This window comes from Dermochelys coriacea, chromosome 4 (genome assembly GCF_009764565.3).
Source record: "Dermochelys coriacea isolate rDerCor1 chromosome 4, rDerCor1.pri.v4, whole genome shotgun sequence".
Classification (NCBI taxonomy): Eukaryota; Metazoa; Chordata; order Testudines; family Dermochelyidae; genus Dermochelys; species Dermochelys coriacea.
Window position 1 is genome coordinate 19,386,328 of NC_050071.1, and position 20,424 is coordinate 19,406,751.

The following is a 20,424-nucleotide window of genomic DNA, read 5'->3' on the forward strand; positions in this document are numbered from 1 at the left end:
TTTACTTTAGTGGGCATTGGATTGGATCCTAATCAACCGCCACAGGAGATTTAAGTGCCCATTAGAGCTGTAAATGTGATGTGTAAGATCTAGTTGGCAAAAGCTTCTCAAGCATAAAAAATAAGTTGATTGAAAGTCGAGGGAGGGGAGAGACAAAGTTCATAAGTATTACGTATTTTGGAAGGTTAGAAAAGCTAAACTGAATACAAATAATCCATTGCTGGGGGGTTAGTTTGCCTAATTTTAATCCCTCACTTCCAACTCTCTGTTGGGACTGGGACTTTTGCTGATATCATCACACTAGGGAGCTCAAGCAGGTTGTACTCAAGTGGCTAGCCTGAGCTGCCACCTGAGTTACCCCTAGCTACACTGCTATTCTTAGTTCGCCAACTTGAACAGAGCTAGTGCATCTGTCTGCCCAAGATAGGGAGCGTTTTCCCAGTTCCAGTATAGGCGAACCCTTAAATTAAGAGTAACTTTTCACTTAAATCAGTGGAATTACAGCAGTGTGAAATGACTGAGAGATCAGCTGTTGGCCCTATGCTGTTTTTTTGTCTTCTCCTTTAGGCAATCAGACCTTAGGCTTCTTGCATGCCTCATGCCATATGCTCCTCATGCAATGACTCTGTTCTGAACGTTGTTTGTTCCAGCAGTGACCCTGACTGCCACCATTGTAACTGTTGATTTTGGTTGCTGGCTCATTGGCAGGAGGTTGAAATATTTCTTAAGTTTCCTACTTGTTTATTTACTGTATATAGTATAGCTTGCAAGCTTCCGGGATTTATATGCAACAGTTCATGTCTTTGTTAAACAGCGTATTGCAGACCTATGCCATATCTTCTTCTTTAATATCCTGAGTTAATCTATTTTATTTACCCTCTTATTAAAGTTGCCATTTAAGCCACCTTTCACTGCAGTTCAAAGAGAGTTGGAGATCAACTTGAATAGACTCAATACTACTCCGTAGTGATACTGAAACAGCAGCTAATGCTAGATAGCACTCGAACCCTTCACTAAAATCCTATCATTGCCCATGTAACCATCCATTAGTGCTTCAGATCCTGACTGAATGATCAGTCCAGATCCTGTGTCACCATCTGACAGTGTACAATTTTTATATTGCCAATAATTTACTATTCAAGTTCTAGTTTGGAATTATTTGTTTTCATTAGCTCATTTCTGCTTCTAGTCTTGATATTTAAGGCCCTTATTGGACTAGGCCCTAGCTATCTTAGAGAGACTGCAATTCTCTCCTTATCTTGCTGCAGCAGTAATGATTGTTAACTCTGCAGCTGGTGATGCTTAAGGTAAAAGGGAGGCAGCTTGGTAAAGGACCCTTGTTTGAGAATCTCCATGGAACTGTTGCAGGCACAGAATGCCCGAAGCAAGCAACAGCTGGATTCGTTGCCCGGTGTGCGTCGCCCAATAACCACAACGGGGTGGAGAAGTAGAAAAGTTTATTTGAAGCTTCAAGCAGTACAGGGAGACAACCATCTCAAATCTTGCACACCAGTGCAAGCAGTTACACATATTTTATACATTCATTCTTTAGCATACTTATCCAATAGCAAGCTGCCCTGAGTATCCATATAGCCAATCCGGTATACCAGCCAGTTCCCCTTTTTCTTCTTACCATCTATTCCCGCATATATGGAGTTGTTTGTTCAGCATTATCTAACATTCCTGTCCTGCTTGACCTAATCTTGCTCCAGCAAGTCTGCGCCTGCACTACACTGTTGCAAACTTCTCAGCGTGACCGCTGTGAGTATCTCCGGGCAGAAAAGGGAAGGGGGGGCCATCTGGGCCTAGAGCGAGGGAGCTTCATCGACACTCGTGGTCTTCCATCCCCTTGAGTTACCTAGTGGCCATGCCCGGTGTCCCCAACAGCACCAGAAATCAGTATGATCCCAGATCTTGCCCTTTCCATGCACTTGCCCATCTTCCTGCAGATCTTCCCCACTGGAACAACACAATGACCCAGAGACAATGACCTCGAAGATAACTAAGGGAACATGATTGGGACAATGATTATAACCAGTGAAGGAGAAGCATGTCTAGCTCCTTTTGTGGAAATAATTAAATAGGACTCTTATATTTATGCACCAGGTTTGCAGATACTGTATTGGCAGATGCATTAGGAATGCAGATCTATAGGCAGCAGAACTAGAGATCAAGCCAAGGCCTCTCACCTGGCAGTGCAAGACTAGCCCTGATCTAGCCACAGAATCTCACTTAGCAAGGAGAGGAAAGAGAAGGGAAGAAGCTTGACTGACCGCTCTTAAGAGAAATAGTGTAGAGAGTATGCAGTTTAGCATTAAAAGAAATAAGAAATTTCTCGTTGCCTTAGGTGTTAGATCAGAGTCAGAGATGTGCATATTAATGCAGTCTTTCCTGAAGCCATCTTTTCTTTTACTGACAAAGAGAATGCAACTGTGGTGGTAAAGCTTTGCTCATAAGTATTATTGATACTACATTATCCTGCCTTTTTAGAGTGTGTCGTGCTTATGGGAAAATGATATAGCCACTTAGAGATGATAGATTCATGCATGAAATAGGAAGAGTTTTGCCTTTATATTCCTTGAAATGAAGTAATGCTCAAGAGACCTACTAATCATAGGTGCTGGAACTAGGGATGTTGGGGGTGCTGTTGCACCCCCTGGCTTGAAGTGGTTTCCATCATATACAGGATTTACAGTTTGGTACAATGGCACTCAGCACCCCCACTATAAAAATTGTTCCAGTGCCACTGCTAATAATGCAAGGGTGGAGGGAAATGACATTTCTGAAGGAAGTATGAAAGTTTAGTTGGCCTTTTTGGAAAGCAAGCAGGAGCCTCTATGTCCTATATTTGTTAAATATTTACCAATGTAAAAACTTGAAGTAGCAGGCATGTCAATTAGTCATGTTTAATTTACAGCTAAAGGGAGAGACATTTTCACATATTTGCTGTGATTTCTAGAGGCTAATTCATCCCATCAAAGGTTTGCAGGAAAAAATGCATCTTGCCTGGTCAGATGTCTGATTGCATTGCCAGTGCAGCAAGCCAACCTGCTGAAGTTCATTATATTTTGATTAAACTTTCACATCATATTTGGATTTCAAAGGCCGTTCCCAGGAGGACTCTTGGCTCTCATTGTATTGCTGCTGATATTCACTCTCTTCCCAGGTTGCTAATAAACTCTGATTCAGCTTTGGTATCCCATAGGGTTTACTCTCATCTCAAAATGCAGTGATTGATATACATAACTCTCTGTGCACTGGAATGCACAGGCCTCTAGCCTTTCATTTCCAAAGCATTAAACAGGGAGTTAGCTGTATAGCTGCCTCTGACTTTAATGGAAGTCGTGCACCTAAATCCCACACAGTAATTTACAGAAGAGAGAGTTAGATTCCAAGCCCTAGTTTGTTTTCATGTTTGATCACCTTTCCATGCACTGGCTAAGAGGACCTGCAATTCAAGCCAAGTACAGATGTTTGTGTATATTTTCCACCACTGATTTCCTAAGAAATACTAGTCTAGGTTAATTTAACAGTAAGGCTCAAACAATTTCTGGGAAATACAGATAATACTATAAAGAATCAGGTCTGTACAGGCACAAATCAATAATTTTCCAATTTATAGTTCAATAGTCACTGTAAATTTGGTAGTTCTAGCCACAAATAAATCTATGCTATCTTGGAGCATGCATTAGCTTTGGTTACTGTCCAAGCACACACACTTGTGCCAGTGCTTTGCATAATAGGGTAAGAAGTTTAAAAAAGTGCTTCCTCCAAAGCAGCTTAAAATTAAAAAAAATCTAAAACAAAACACATCATTACAAATACTGTAAATTTTGTTTGAAATAAAATAAATGTCAGGAAAAAGTTATTCAGTGTTTACTCCCAACATGCTTTTCTTTGGTATCAGGCAATAACTTAGGCTCTGATACAGAAACCCAGGGACTGCTGAAACAGCCAAGAGTAGCAGGAACTCAGCAGTGTTGTGGCCATAATCCCTATGCTTAAATGCATGAGGAGGTGGGATAGAGTTCCTTTAGCAGACTCAGTGCTGTCCAGGGAGCCCCTTAGGCTGAGGTCATTTCTTGGTGTGGAGATCATTCTGCTTTTCCCTTTTACCCTACCAGAACAGTGTATCAAGCTGACAAGAAAATGAAAATCAGGCCTATAGTGTGTAAAATATCTCCCCCCCCCCCCGCCTTTTTAATGTATGTTGCTGTGAATTGGCACTGGGGGAGATCCTCATGAACTTTTCAATACTTTAAAGTAGGTTTTGTGGCCCAGGTTACTGGGAACCTTTAATGTATTAAGACTGAGTCAAGGTTTAATAGCTATGTAAGTCTGACATAGCTGTTTTTTCTACCTATTAAAATACACTAAACTTAAATTTCTAAGGTGTTATATCCGAGCATTCATGGTTCTTGTTTGTTCCAGAGTCCTCATTTGGAAATATGGAGAGCATATCATCACAGCAGTGCTGTAGAATGGAAGCCTGTAGGCACTCAAGGGTAAATTTGTAAATAGGGTTATATTGATCATGGGACAGGTTTTCAAAGGGATTTAGGCACCTAAAGATACAGATTGGCACCTAGTGTGGTTGTCAAAAATGCCTAGGTTTACTTTCCGGTCAGGGACATCGTCTGGTGGGGAGGGCGGTTCTTTTTAGACAGAGCAGGGTTGTGGTCATTCATTACGCTATGCTGATGCAATGCAGTTGATTTCAGGGTTTCATGAACAGCTGAGAAAGAGAAGGGAGAGGAGGAAAGAAATAGTGGGGCAGAAAATAACACAGCAGGGAAGGGAGGCAAAAGAGGATTTTGGATGTCTTTGTGATGCTGGTAGTTAAGTATTTTCACTGATGGGCTGAGGACTGGATGTCATGATATGATTTTCAGAACCCACAGGTGAAAATACAGGCTTATTAAATAAAAGCAAGGCCGGCTGGCTGTTGTCCTGGAAGAACGTCATTCAGTCTGGTCTGCTTCTTTTATTTTGGGGTTAGAGATTATGAGATAAGACGAGACAAGTGGGGATGCAAGGTGGGATGGGGATGAGAGAGAATGTTGTGTTGTTTTTTTATAAAGTCTTTTTTTAACAAAGCCAAAAAAGGGAAAGGTGGGCAGCATAGTTCACCTCCCTCATTATTTTGTCCACCAATTAGGCCTAATATCCATCACAGTAATTTTGGTCTATTAAGTTCTGGTTCTACATCTTCTATTTTTACTATTTCAACAAACCTTGAATCAAATCAATAGGTCCCTTTCATTTGGACTAATTCATCTTTTTTTGTCTGATTCCCTTACACTTGTTTGTAGTATTCATTTATTGAAACAAACTTAATCAATTTTTATGGTTATTTTTAAGTAGGTAAAAATTATAAGTTATTGTGTAAGTTCATAAAATGGTACATATTTTTTACAGTTGAGCTCACAATTAGAGTACATTTGTGATCACAACATAATCTATCTGTAGGCACCTAAATACCTTTAAACAACTGGCCCCATGTCTAATATACAGACTTTGTTTTGACTAAGATTTTCTGGATAGGAAAATGTAGGTAACCTTTTTTGGTGCTTGGACTTTTGTATACCACTCTTGTTTCTCATTGTCACCAAGACCCTAACCCAGGAAGTAAAAGAATAGTAATCTCACAAAAGGCTGTCATTGAGATATTGCCACTCTAATTTCTTCTCCAAAGTGATTTTGATACACTTCAGGCATGCATCTGAACATTTGGATCCTTAATCAGATCAAGACAGTATCTATATGTGGTTGAAAATGAGGGGGGTTTTTCAGCAAAGATTTTCATTCATAAAATTTAAAAGAAGACAGAAGAATCTTCTTTTGACATTGATTGCAAATATGTGAACATCTGAAGTCCAAGTCTCTAGACTCTGCCACCATGAGATGTATAAACTCTGTGTATGAGTTAGATTGGAGAAGAGGACCAGGGACTTTTAATGAGACACCAACAAGTCAACTGCTTAATTTCAAACCTTTGTGCCTCATGCATTTGTTCATTCCAAATGTTCACAGGACTGTTCCCATCTCTCATGCTGTGGTACAGTGGAGCCTCCTTACAGTGAAGCAGAATGAACGTCCTGTTATATTTCAATTCATTGCATGGGCAAATTGCATTTCCAGATATAGTGAACCACTGTATAGAAGGGCAACTCCACTCTACTGTGCCAGAGAGGTTGCCTGCTCTGTCACTGCGATCTCAGTCCTGGACTCCAGCCTCCTGTGCCACTGCTCCATGTGAAGTGATGGCTGGTGGAACTGCAGCATAGTGGATCCACCATCTTTGTCCCTATTTTTCCCCCGGCCCATCCTTGCTGGCCCCACAGGCCCAGTGGGAGCCTCCACAGAGGCTGTGCCTCCACCTGTTTTGTCTACTACCCATCTCTGCATGGTGAAAGCTGTTTCTGTGGGGGGGGGGGGAATGAGGAGCAGGATTTACATGTTACTAAAGTTATGTGGGGTTGGGGGAAGGGCTTCACGGTGCAGTAATGTTTATCTTTTCAAATGTTCTTGAGATTTTGCTATGGTGAGTCATTTACTGATAATTTCCAGCTTTGTTGCTGAAATCTTGCTTATCTAAATTCCTAAATGCTTAAAAGCTTCAAATTATCAACTCCTGCTTCATTTGCAGTGCACATCTTTTGTGATGTTCTTTAGGATAGTGACATCCTGTCAACAAAAGGGTGTAACGAGGCTTGGGAAAATTAGATTTTTTGTTGCTTTGTAACTTCTATGGAGACCATCCATGGCGGTGACAGGGGAGCTGCAGGGGACTCCCTGCAGGGTCAGGGAAGATGGGGCTATGAGGGTCTCTCTGCAGGGCCTGGGAAGGGATACTGGATCTTTGTGGATGCACGGTACAGGGAAGACTGCACGTGCAGGGCAGAGCAGAGATCTCTCACTGGGACCATGATGCGGGAGGCCAGCTTAGCCTGGGGATGGTCCCCACCTCCTGGCCACTGAGTGAGCGAGCGAGTGAGCAGGGCCAGTGACAGTGGGCTGCAGAGGGCTCTTTGCATCGCCGAGGGGCTCAGGATACCAGCTCCCTGCAGGCACTAGGTGCAGAGAAGGCTGCCACTAAGTGGAGCAAAGACCACGGTTTGATTAGTATTGATTGATATTTTTTCGTCTATTTCTGTGTGTGTTAGGTGAAATTGACATTTAACAATGATTAATCATATAAATCGACTCCTGCCAAGTCTGGCTTTAACTTATCTTTCCTGCCAGCTACTATACCTGCGGAATATACCAACTAATTGAATTTTGTCATGCTACACAACTCTTAAGGATGTAAGGTGAAATTCTGTGAAAACCAATCTCTAAATTGATCTTTAAGCCAACTTAATGTTTTCTCTTTCAGAAATACCTGTAGTTTAAACCGTTACAGAATTAATTTTCTTTTTTTTATTTCATTAATTTGAGCAGGAGAGGTTATGTGATAAGTTTGTCTTTAATAAAAGTTGGCAATTGAGGAGATGAATAATTAACAATGTTCAGATTTGGAACTCATTTCATCTGACTGATAGAATTCTGTGACATTTGAGCAACTCATAAATTGTATCTCCTGCATTTAGTTACCTGCTTATATGTGCATTTTAAAAGAGCATTCAAGAAATAGGAAAATTAAACTTACTACTCTTGATGTGTTATTACCTTGTATTGTCCTTTAAAATCAGAATGTTAATGAACTTCTGGGTGCATCTGCTCAGTTTCTTACATGTTGCTGGACCTACTAGTAAATAATTGCCTGTATTGAGGCTGTAGAAGTCAGCTGAATTTTGATGGAATGCAGGAAGGAGGCAGTTGTGCTTCCACTTAGGAATGCTATTCCATCTTCCACCTTTACATTGAGGCTGAAATGTTAAGTTTGATGCAGTGATTTTTTCCATGTACAGCAGACTGGCAGTTTGCTGCAGCTGTCTGAAGATTTGCATTTAAAAGCACACTGAGTCTTTTCTAGCTAAGAGAAGGAACAGGCTATTTACACTGTACCAAGAGAAACTAGTTAGAAAGACAACCTCATGCTGCAGAATTGACATCTAGATCTAGGTTTTAAGGATTATAAAATATCCCAGTGTTCAGATCCAATGTATTAGTTCAGGCCAATCTTTGGTCAGAAATGTCAGTCGTGTTTGTATATACATATAGGAGAGAGAACTAATACCAGGATTATTGTTCTCCCCTTTAACAGTAATAAGAGTTACATGTGGGGCATCAAGGAGAAGATAGGTTTCTAAGCTAGGGGATGAGAGAAACACTTAAAACTGTGTGTATGTACTGTGTATATGTATGTGTATTATTACATAAATATGTGTAATGTGAATTACATACATTTGTTTGTAATGTGCACAGATACCACACAAACACACACAGCGTACAAGAGGTATATATACACTGTTTTATCTGGAGCTCAGCAAAATCACTTCAGCTTGGGAAGGCAAGATCTCACATTCACTCTTATCTCTGTGTATATTTGTATATTATACATACTTGTTTTAGGGTGTCAGTTTATCCACTTTTGGTGAGAAGGCAACAACTATTTATCAGCACACAACATCACTACATAGCAGGTTAGGACAGGAAATAATTTCACTAATAAAATACTGCAGGTTCATCTTTTTGCTTCTAAGGTTTTGTTCATTTGAATGGCAGTGGTTTTTAAAATAAGAAACAACCAAAAACAACAAAACTGGGCCTGGAGCAGGGGAACTTTCAACCTGTTTTCCATCATTTATGTAAGAATTATATTCTGAAATATGACATGCACTTTATTTATTGAACATATGCTTTACTGGGAACCTCTCATCCTCAAACATTCACTGTTATTCTTCAAAGCAATGCATGGTAATTTTATACACACAACTCCAATTGACTTTAATTGAAGTCATATGGCTAAAATCCAACACATGGCTTTGAAACTTGACTGTTTTAACTATTTAGTATACTTACAGCAACAAAGATATGCAGTATGCTTTCCAGATCAATCAGACTGTTTAAAACATCGCACAATCTGAGGCCGCAATCCTGTAAAGCGCCTACACATGCACTTAACTTTAAGCATGCAAGCTGTCCCATTAACTTGAAAGAGGTGATCAACATTAAAGTTAAGCACGAATTTATATGCTTTGTTGAAGCAGGATCTACCCACCCTGGTTCTAATGCTGCCTCAGCTGTAAATGTCCCCAGTGTAGGGGATGCAAGGTCCGGTTCCCATTGGAATCAGTGGGAGCAGGATTGTGTCTGCAGATGTTATCAGCAAGGGATGACGGACAAAGAATGGGAAATGCAAGGAGACAGGCAAGTGTGAATGGTCATTAGATATGATTGCTACTTAAACATCTTGTTCCTCTTAACTTTCCTTTTAAAAGTATTTAAATATCTTGCTAGTTTGAAGGAGCAAAGTCAGTTTGCAGGGCACGAGTGATGGAATGGAATTCTGTGATTGAAAGGTAGGAGAGTTAGACTGCATAGTACACAAGATCAGGGAGATAATTTAGGTGTTGCATTGCTTTTTGGGACAAGTAGTTCAAGAGTGCAACAAGGCATGCTGAGCTGGCAGATACCTTCTTTGCCAGAGTAACAAGCCTTGCGGATGGGGGGAACCTATAGAAGCACTAAGAAAAGGAGTACTTGTGACTACTTAGAGACTAACAAATTTATTTGAGCATAAGCTTTCGTGAGCTACAGCTCACTTCATCAGATGCATTCAGTGGAAAATACAGGTGGGAATTGTAGTTGTAAGAATACTTGATACAGATCTTGTAAGTGTTTGTCTCTGTCTGAGGGGTTGGAGCAAATGCGGTTGTATCGTAGAGCTTGGCTGTAGACAATGGAATATCCACCTGCTGAAGTGAAGAAACAGATTGACAGAGCCAGAAGAGTACCCAGAAGTCACCTACTACAGGACAGGCCCAAAAAAAGAAAATAACAAAATGCTACTAGCCATCACCTTCAGCCCCCAACTAAAACCTTTCCAAAGCATCATCAAGGATCTACAACCTATCCTGAAGGATGACCCATCACTCTCACAGATCTTGGGAGACAGGCCAGTCCTTGCTTACAGACAGCCCCCCAATCTGAAGCAAATACTCACCAGCAACCACACACCACACAACAGAACCACTAACCCAGGAACCTATCCTTGCAACAAAGCCCATTGCTAACTCTGTCCTCATATTTATTCAGGGGACACATCATAGGGCCTCATCACATCAGCCACACTATCAGAGGCTCGTTCACCTGCGCATCTACCAATGTGATATATGCCATCATATCCCAGCAATGCCCCTCTGCCATGTACATTGGCCAAACTGGACAGTCTCTACGTAAAAGAATAATTGGACACAAATCAGACTTCAAGAATTATAACATTCAAAAACCAGTTGGAGAACACTTCAATCTCTCTGGTCACTCGATCACAGACCTAAGAGTGGCTATACTTCAACAAAAAAGCTTCAAAAACAGACTCCAACGAGAGACTGCTGAATTGGAATTAATTTGCAAACTGGATACAATTAACTTAGGCTTGAATAGAGACTGGGAGTGGATGGGTCATTACACAAAGTAAAACTATTTCCCCATGTTATTCTCTTGCCCCCGCCCCCCACCCCTCATTGTTCCTTAGACGTTCTTGTCAACTGCTGGAAATGGCCCACCTTGATTATCACCACAAGGTTTTCTTCCTCCCCACCTCCGCATTTCCTGCTGTTAATAGCTCATCTTAAGTGATCACTCTCCTTACAGTGTGTATGAAAAAACCCATTGTTTCATGTTCTCTGTGTGTGTGTATATAAATCTCCCCACTGTATTTTTCCACTGAATGCATCCGATGAAGTGAGCTGTAGCTCACAAAAGCTTATGCTTAAATAAATTTGTTAGTCTCTAAGGTGCCACAAGTACTCTTTTTTTCTTTTTGCCAATACAGACTAACACGGCTGCTACTCTGAAACCTGTAGATGCAATATATCTTGACTTTAGTAAGGCTTTTGATTCAATCTCACATGACCACCTTATAAATAAAGTAAATAAATAATCTAAATAAATAAATAAACCCTGAAATACAACCTAGATGCACCTACTATAAGGTGGGTGCACAACTGGTTGGAAAACCATGCTGAGAGAGGTATTATCAATGTTTCACTGTCAAACTGGAAGGGCGTATTGAATGGGGTCCCACAGGGATCTGTCCTTGGGTCCAGTTCTGTTCAATATCTATATAAATGATTTACTTAATGGCATGGAGAATACACTTATAACTTTTGCAGATAATACAAAGCTGGGAGGGTTGCAAGTGCTTTGGAGGACAGGATTAGAATTCAAAATGACTTGACAAACTGGAGAAATGGTCTAAAATAAATAGGATGAAATGTAATAAGGACAAATGCAAAGTACTCCACCTAGGAAGGAATAATCAATTGCACAATACAAAATGGGAAATGACTGCCTAGAAAGGAGAAATTCTTAATGAGTCAACAATGTAATACTGTTCTCCCCCCTTCCCCGAAAAAAAAAAGTGAACATCATTTTGGAATGTATTACCAGGAGTGTTGTAAGTGAGACACAATAAGTAATTCTTACATCCTACTCAGAACTGATAAGGCCTCAAATTAGTACTGTGCCCATTTCTGGGCACAACCCTTAAGTTGTCCACATCTTTCCCAAGAGGAAGTCCAAAGGAGAGCAACAAAAATGATTAAAGGTCTAGAAAACATGACATATGAAGGAATTGAAAATGAAAGATTGAAAAAAAATGGGTTTGTTTCGTGTGGAGAAGAGAAAACTAAGAGGGGAAAGGATACCAGTCTTCAAGCACATAAAAAGGTTGTTATAAAGCGGAGTGTGATAAATTGTTCTCCATAACCACTGAGGACAGGACCAGAAGCAGTGGGCTTAAATTGCAACATGGGAGATTTAGGTTAAACATTAGGAAAAACTTCTTAACTGTCAGGGTGGTTAAGCACTTGAACAAATCACCTAGGGAGATTATGGAATCTCCATCTTAGTCCTGCCTCAGTGCAGAGAATTGGACTAGATGACCTATTGAGGTCCCTTCCAGTCTTACATTTCTATGATTCTACATGTAGGGTGCAAGCAGGGAAATGGAGAAGATAGGTAGCTGAACAATGCTGTGCAGATCTTTGACCATGTGGAGCTTGAATGTGATGTACTAGGAGACTGGAGGTCAGGGAAATGATTAAACTGGGGGAGAGAGGGAGGGTGACATGGTCAGAGTGGCATGTGAAAGAGATTTTAGTGTGCAAAATCTGTATGAGCTTGAAGGGTGAATATGAGAACTGGGAAGGCCAGAAAGAAGGGAGTTGAGATGAGAGAGGACTAGGCCATGGATCAGGGTTTTCGCAGGAGCTGTGGAGAGGAAGAGATGGACTTTGGAGTGGGGATCACACTTTCCCTGTGGTGGTAATCATCAGTCTTCACGGTTTCTCAATTTCCTTTAGAGGCTAATTATCTACTTTCATCACTCTGAGAAGTGCTAACACCTGTAACACCCATTAACTGCAAGACCCAGCTAGTAATGCCCATTCTTAAAAGACCTGAGGCACCAATGATATTTATAACCTTTTGCAAATCACAGAAAGGCATATAAAATAGACCTTTTTCAGAGTAGCAGCCGTGTTAGTCTGTATTCGCAAAAAGAAAAGGAGTACTTGTGGCACCTTAGAGACTAACAAATTTATTAGAGCATAAGCTTTCGTGAGCTACAGCTCACTTCATCAGATGCATGCCGTGGAAAATACAGTGGGGAGATTTTATATACACACACAGAGAACATGAAACAATGGGTTTCACCATCATAGGGCCTAATCACATCAGCCACACTATCAGAGGCTCGTTCACCTGCGCATCTACCAATGTGATATATGCCATCATGTGCCAGCAATGCCCCTCTGCCATGTACATTGGTCAAACTGGACAGTCTCTACGTAAAAGAATGAATGGACACAAATCAGACGTCAAGAATTATAACATTCAAAAACCAGTTGGAGAACACTTCAATCTCTCTGGTCACTCGATTACAGATCTAAGAATGGCTATCCTTCAACAAAAAAGCTTCAAAAACAGACTGCAACGAGAGACTGCTGAATTGGAATTAATTTGCAAACTGGATACAATTAACTTAGGCTTGAATAGAGACTGGGAATGGATGAGTCATTACACAAAGTAAAACTATTTCCCCATGGTATTTCTCCCCCCCACCCCACCCCATCCCCCACTGTTCCTCAGATATTCTTGTTAACTGCTGGAAATAGCCTACCTTGCTTATCACCATGAAAGGTTTTCCTCCTTCCCCCCCCCCCCCCCCCCGCTTCTGGTGATGGCTTATCTTAAGTGATCACTCTCCTTACAGTGTGTATGATAAACCCATTGTTTCATGTTCTCTGTGTGTGTATATCAGTCTTCCCTCTGTTTTTTCCACCAAATGCATCCGATGAAGAGAGCTGTAGCTCACGAAAGCTTATGCTCTAATAAATTTGTTAGTCTCTAAAGTGCCACAAGTACTCCTTTTCTTTTTGAAAATAGACCTTGTGCATGATGTCGAAACAAATGGACCTGTGTAAAGAAGGCATTCATATCCTGTGTCTGTAGACCCTTTTAAATTAATATTTGACAATAGAATATTCTGTTGAATAAAACTAATGGCAAAATGCAAAGGCTTTTCCAAACTAGGTTAAAGACAATAAATCTGCTTTTTCACCAGTTAGTGTTAATGCTCGGATGGGGACAAATTGCTGTTGAAGAATGAAACCTGCCAAAGGCAAAAACTGTTCTGCAGTGAGATATGTGATCAGCATGTCCCCAGTGTGTTGCAAGCACTGCTGGAGGAACACGAGGGTCTTTTTTAATATATAGCATGACTGTGAGTAATATATATTATCCAGCAAAGAGTCCTTGAACATTATGGAGTTCATTAATGTGAGTCTAGTCAGTGATAAGATTGAGTGATCTTCCCTCTATTAACTGCCTGTGCAAGGAGTTGAAGATTAGATTATCATATGCATTCCAAAGGGAAAAAGTTGAAGAATCCATCACTAGACAAAGTCTGTGCTTATCTGCCTTTGGGGAGACCCCTAAAGACAAAGCAGAAGATGTGGGGGGAGGCTAAAAGGAGTAGTACAAGGTTCCTTAAATGCGTGGTGGGAGATTCTCTAGACCATTCCTGACAGGTGTTGGTCTAACCCATTCTTAAAAACCTCCAAAGATGGAGATTCCATAACCTCCCTAGGTGATTTGTCCAAGTGCTTAACCACCCTGACAGTTAAGAAGTTTTTCCTAATGTTTAACCTAAATCTCCCGTGTTGCAATTTAAGCTTCTCCTTTGACCCAAAATATGGAATTGTGAGAGGGGCATTTATTTGCCAAAGTTTTCTCAACAGGAGACACCTCTGTTGGTGCAACTTCATTTCTCCAGAGGAATAATATATCCCTCGAAGTTCCATATCTCAAAAATAGCTGGTCTGTATCACATCCAATCTGAGTAAAAAGATTTGAGGGTCATAAACCGGACATGGAAAGCTCAAAATGAAAAAGGACCTTTTCTGAGGATTGCAGAGAGCGCCAAAAAATGGGCTTTTAACTGATGGAAAGCAATTCTCAACGCTAACTAAGAGGAGTGATAGTCCCTGCTCCAACCTACACAGTTATCAAGTCTAAGTGAAACCAATTTGTACATATTAAATTTCTGGCCAGTAATAGTACTATATTGTGGGGCTGGATGTTTTCTCACTATTAACACAAGCAGAGGGAGGCAAAATTCTGGAGGGAAGGTGGTAGAAACCCTATGAAGGAGCAACAGTTCTGCAATGTTATCCCCCCTCCTTCCTTTCTGAACTGGGAAGCAGATGCTTCCCAGTGAAATGCCTGCAAACTTCATGGAAGGCCATGGAGGATATTGCTGGAACCTGGACCACATGGGACTTATTAGTTCAAATCCAAGGTATAAAAGAGCTTTTTTTCCTTTCTGAGGGTGAAAGGGAAGCTGGGGGAATGGGGGGGGGCGTGGGAAATGGAACAACTTGGTGTAATCCCAGGAACAAGCGAAAATCAGGACAAAGTTTAAAGTGCGGTTTATTTTACTTGTTTAGATTAGCAACAAAGAACAAATTCTAGGAATGAGTAGGTTTTGGACAATTACTGTGCGTATGTGAGTGAGTGTGAGTGAGAGAGAGAGAGAGAGCAAGCGCACATATGCATGCTGTTTGGGGTGAGGAACCTGCACCGTTTGCATAATCCTTCGTTCATAGTGTTTAAGTGAATTTCAAAATTAGATGCATTGTAGTAGTTGGTTCAGTCACCAGTTATTGTTTCTTTTCTTAATCTGTTCTGTTCTCACTCAGTTACAGCAGCTTTACTCAGCTCTAGTGTCTTCATATCCTTCGATCCTTCATATCTGCCAGTCACTGTGACATTGGAGCACCAGACTGCCACTCTGTTGGAGTCAGATGGAGTAATACTGGTGTAACCAAGTGAGGACTCTGGGCTGTTGTTTCTATGCTAGGTATTGGAGACTGTCCTCTTCTTGGTGCATGCAACATTAGAGCTGAACAGAACATTTCTAAAATTATATGAAAAGTAGAAGGGGATTTTATTTTCAATTTTGCATCCAGCCGAATGTCTTTAACACCAGTTAAATAATGTGAATTAAGCATGTGCAACATGAAGAGATTTTGGAATGCTTATAACTGTGCACCTGGTGAGTGCTGGAGTGAGTTTAACTTACAAAACAATCCTAGGAGGGCCCAGACCAGCTGGTGATTTGTGCAATGAAAATCAATAGCAAGGGATTGCACAAAGGCTTTTGTTTTGAAGCTATGCATCATTCAGAAAGAGAGAGAATAAAATCAGAGGGGGAGTAAAAAAAAAAGTGTGTGGCATGAGCCTTGAGGCTTTTGAAGCTTTTACATGCAGTAGGTGTTTGTGCTGTAATATGCTTGTCAACAGGTATTCAGCCTGACTATCTAGGATTTGTATTAATTAATGGCAAAGTCAAATCTAGCAGCAGTCCCCAACAAAATGCATACATCTCTAAGCTCCATTTAGCTTTGCTATTTCAATACCTGATGCCCATATGTTTCTTTTCAGTGGCATGAGGGTGTCATTTTCAGGCTTATGAATATTTTAGAATTTCAGGAGTTAAAATTAGATTTTGTTGTCTCCTGTGATACAACAGATGTTCCAGAACTTTAATTACCCTCACTACAGTTTCATTGATTTAGAATATATTTCAGATATTTTTTCTTTTTAGTTCCATGGATGGTAATTTATTTTTTGCTTTGGCTATTTGGGTTTATTTGCTCCTAACCAGTTATCATTGTAACAAAAAGTAGCATATAAATTCATAACATCTTAAATCTTGCTATAAAAAACAGAGTGGCTTTTTATTCCTACAAAAGTCCAACAATATACTGGAGTGACATTTAAGAAAAGGTAAATCTAGAGCCTGTCATTGAAATGTATTGAGCTCTGGAGTAGTCTCCCAGTGGGTGGGGTGTAGTCCCCCTTTTCGAGTCTTTTATAATTAGACAGGGAGAAGGCACTAGAAAATGTACTGTTGTGCAAGGCTTTCAGTGGCAGAAGATTGGAATGGATGATCTGAAAGGTCTGTTCCATCTTTAAGTTCCTTTGAGAAGCAGCTGCAGCAGAACTGAGGAGAGATGGAATATGTTCCAATGCTCTGAATGCTAATGCTCTCCAGTGGTTTACGTAGAGGTGGGGACAAGCAGGAGAGAAAGAGGACACAAATGGGAAAAGTTTTGTAACTGGGGGAGGGAAGAAGCAGGAGGTGCACCAAAGCACTCGGACAACAACAATAATCCCACCATGGTGTGAGTGGGGAAGAGAAATAGAGAGAAAATGCAAGCAGTAAAAGCAAAGGCCTAAACTTTCTGAAGTCACTGGTGACTTTGAGTGCCTCCACTTTTGGGTACCCCACTTAAGACCCCTTCAAATGGCCTGATTTTTCAGAGTGCAGGTGCTCAGCACTTTCTGAAAAAACAGGCCCCTTTTTAGGTGTGTCAAGCTGGATGCCCAGAATCACTAGTCCCTTGAATATTTAGGCCCAAGTGTTTAATATGATGGTGGGAGATTGCATTTGAGTTTCTGTAAGCTCCCATTCCACCTCTGACAATTGAATTGTTAGCTAAAACAAACTCTGAAATAAACCCTTCCTTCCTACATAAAGTCCTATGTGTGTAAATATTAGTAGGGTTTCTGATGCGATTTCTACTGCCCAATAGGATTATTTTAATGAGTTCTAGTAACATGTTGTTATTTGCTAAACAGATTTTGGTTGGTTTGGTCACTTTCCTTATCTGATCTTTCTGGACTGAGGGTCTGGGGGATGTACCAGTGTGCCATGTTTTAGCCTGAGGCACTTAGGCTTGACAGAGTCTCTGCAGAAGTGTTAGGAGGACACAAAAAGAGCCCGGGAGTTGCTACATTGATGGGTTGGATAATGGAGGATGGGGAAAAGGACTATGGATCAGGGGGTAGTTTGGCACATGATTTGATGTGTTTTAAAAATAAAAATATATAAAATAACCCTCAACTACTTTAATATCTGTTATTTGCAAAGAGTTGGGGTCAGTAAGACAAATCAGGCATCGTCTGAGTTCTGGATCATAATTTCTGTTGTTAAAATGGAAATCTCCTTGAAAATTAGAAGCGGGGTCGGTAGCGGGGGAGGAGAAAAACAAGTATGTATTTTGTGGTACTAGCACAAAGTTCACCTGTGTGATGACCTTGGGATGGTACACCCTATCAGTTCCACCTGGATGCACTGAAATTGGGCTAGGGATTGTGATTTTTCAGGTTTCAAGCAAGGGGAAATGTGGCTTCTGACCAAGTGCAGTTTGCCGTCTGGCCCCCTGTATTTGGTAGGAATTAGCAGTCAGTAATTTTTTCACAATGGTTCAAAATGCATTGGGGCCACATTGCCTTGTATATAACATATTTTGTTAGTCACCCAAATTATGGCATCCTGTCAGGGCTTTGGAGCGGAGCCCGGAGCTGGAGCGCAGAGCAGCTCCGGAGCAGTGGAGCTGCAGGTTTTTGCCTGTAGCTGGAGTGGAGCTGAAGCATAGCTCCAAAGCCCTGCATCGTATAAATATCATAACTATTGTAATTTACAGGTGGGATTTTCAATGGAACCTACAGCACTTAGGCATCTCAGAGTATGTCTGTACTACCCGCCAGATTGGGCAGCAATCAATCCAGCGGGGGTTGATTTATCGCGTCTAGTCTAGATGCGATAAATCAACCCCTAAGCGCTCTCCCGTTGACTCCTGTACTCCATCGGAGCGAGAGGTGCAGAAGACACCGCGGTGAGTAGACCTAAGTACGTCGACTTTAGCTACGTTTTTCACATAGCTGAAGTTGCTTAACTTAGATCAATCCCCCTACCTAGTGTAGACCAGGCCTAAGTCTCTTTGACTTTCTGTGGGTGTTGGACTCAACTCTGATAGGTTAATCTAGTCTGAAATGTATTCACAATTGTTCCCTTATCCACATTCTGTGAGGAAATATCTCCCAGAGATGTTTTCATGACGTAGCATCCATGTTAAATGTCTTGACATAACACTTCAGTAGTAATTAGGTTATTGATGTTTTTCATGAAAGCAATTAACATTCTGCTTCTACTGAAAAAAACAGTGGTTGCAAATGTTTTTAGTGACTTTCCATGCAATCATTGTGCATTGTGTGTGCTTTTGTATGCTGCGATGAAAAGAAATGTTCACTTCAGATTCACTCCCACACATCAATGGCTCTTGGTCTTCCAAATCTTGAAAATTCAAGGATGTTGACCAGCTCTCTGCTTCTCTTTCCTTCCTCAACTTGCCAAGTTATGATTAGCTTTATTTCTTGAAAAACAATACACAGTGCCAAATGGTAACTGTTGTAAGTAGTATTCTGTTACAGAGCTACCCTTTCAAAGAGCTAGAGAGAAAGATTGAGATTTGAGACTAATCCCAAAGGCTTTGTTTCACATAAGACCTGAAATGTTTAGACACTTCTCTGAAGCTTTTGTGTTTGCAAAATTGGATTGGAAAGTTTTATATTTCTGGTAATTTTTTGCTTCCATTTCGGCCAGAAATTCCAGAAAAATAGTCTTTTTGTTCTATGATAGCACTTGTGCTTCCAGTCATGTAACAACTGCTGAAGTCACAGAATACTGACCCTTGTCATACCTGCATAATACATAACATGGACCAATGCTACAAGAAGAAGTGAGATAGTTGGAATCTGGGGTTTTCCTTAGTGTATATTGAAGATCTTTTGATACAATTGGTGGACTGCTGTAAATTGTATGGTGTTTATTTGATACATCTGTGTCCTGTGACTCTGATTAATTTTATTTGACTTGGAGAATATGTCTTATAGCAAAGAGAAAGTTTATCACTCAGCTCAGTGCATTGTCAGGGTGTATCTTCATATCACCGTATTTAGATTTCAGTTTTAATATTGTCATTAAGTATCACTGGTGAGGATTAGTTTTTAATCACAGTTATGATTACCTTCCTAAAGAAATGTGTGAAAATACACAGTCTGCCGAGTAAGAGCAGAGTACCTGTGGGGCTTGATAGAGAAGTGCGTCATGGAGAAATCAAAAGGCATATTCAGTTCAGCCTCTAGGCTGCAACTGGAGAACGCTCAGAGACAGTGTGACTTGTAATAGGCATTCATTGGGGTCGGGAGTGTGAGTTTGGTAGGGGTTACACATCACTTGTAATCGGGGGTGCCAAATTTTCATAATACCCACTTACCATAACAACACTCACTAACCATAATTTTCTCCACCCTAACTTTCTCTTAGTGTAGGGACAACTTGGAAATGGAGGTGACCAAGGATAGAGTAGAGATGTGTGCAGGTTATGGCAGTTGGTTGGGTCTCGGGGACAACAGGTGTTATTTATGATTTGGCTTTCCAGAAATAATTATTTAGACAGCTAATTTTCTTTAACAATCTGTTGGCAATTTCCTTACTCTTACCTGGGTGAATAGTGCAATACAGCTGTCAAACAAAATCCTTCACTGCTTGGGTTCTCAAACAGAATCTGTGTCACTGGGATGGTTAAACACACATGGACTATGCCTTGATTAACATTTGGCTTAGCCCACTTGTTGCTTGCAATGTGTGCACCTTACTGTCTTTGGCTTATTCAAAAAGCCCAGAGTGAACAGATATGGCCCCACAGCTACCAGCATTTAGGAGTAGTAGTTGTGACAGGCACAGTCCACCTTTTTCGCTTCTGAATGCCAAGATGCTTTTAAAGTGTGTGGGCCTGATTCTGAGCTCACTTCACTATAAATCAGGAGTAAGTCATTTGAAGGCAGAGGGACTGCGCTAGTGTAACACTACTATAATATGAGAATCACACTATGGTTCTTGCG

General features: G+C 40.8%; 1 protein-coding gene and 1 long non-coding RNA gene across 7 annotated transcripts in view; both read left to right on the top strand.

Moving 5' to 3' along the window:
• ARHGAP24 (Rho GTPase activating protein 24) overlaps positions 1-20,424 on the top strand; it is a 353,302-nt gene that overhangs the window by 74,202 nt on the left and 258,676 nt on the right. The window lies entirely within an intron of this gene.
• LOC122459700 lies at positions 1,754-18,455 on the top strand. Its single transcript, XR_006280549.1, has 3 exons — positions 1,754-1,765; positions 2,668-2,669; positions 18,349-18,455. It is a non-coding gene; the product is annotated as an uncharacterized LOC122459700 (long non-coding RNA).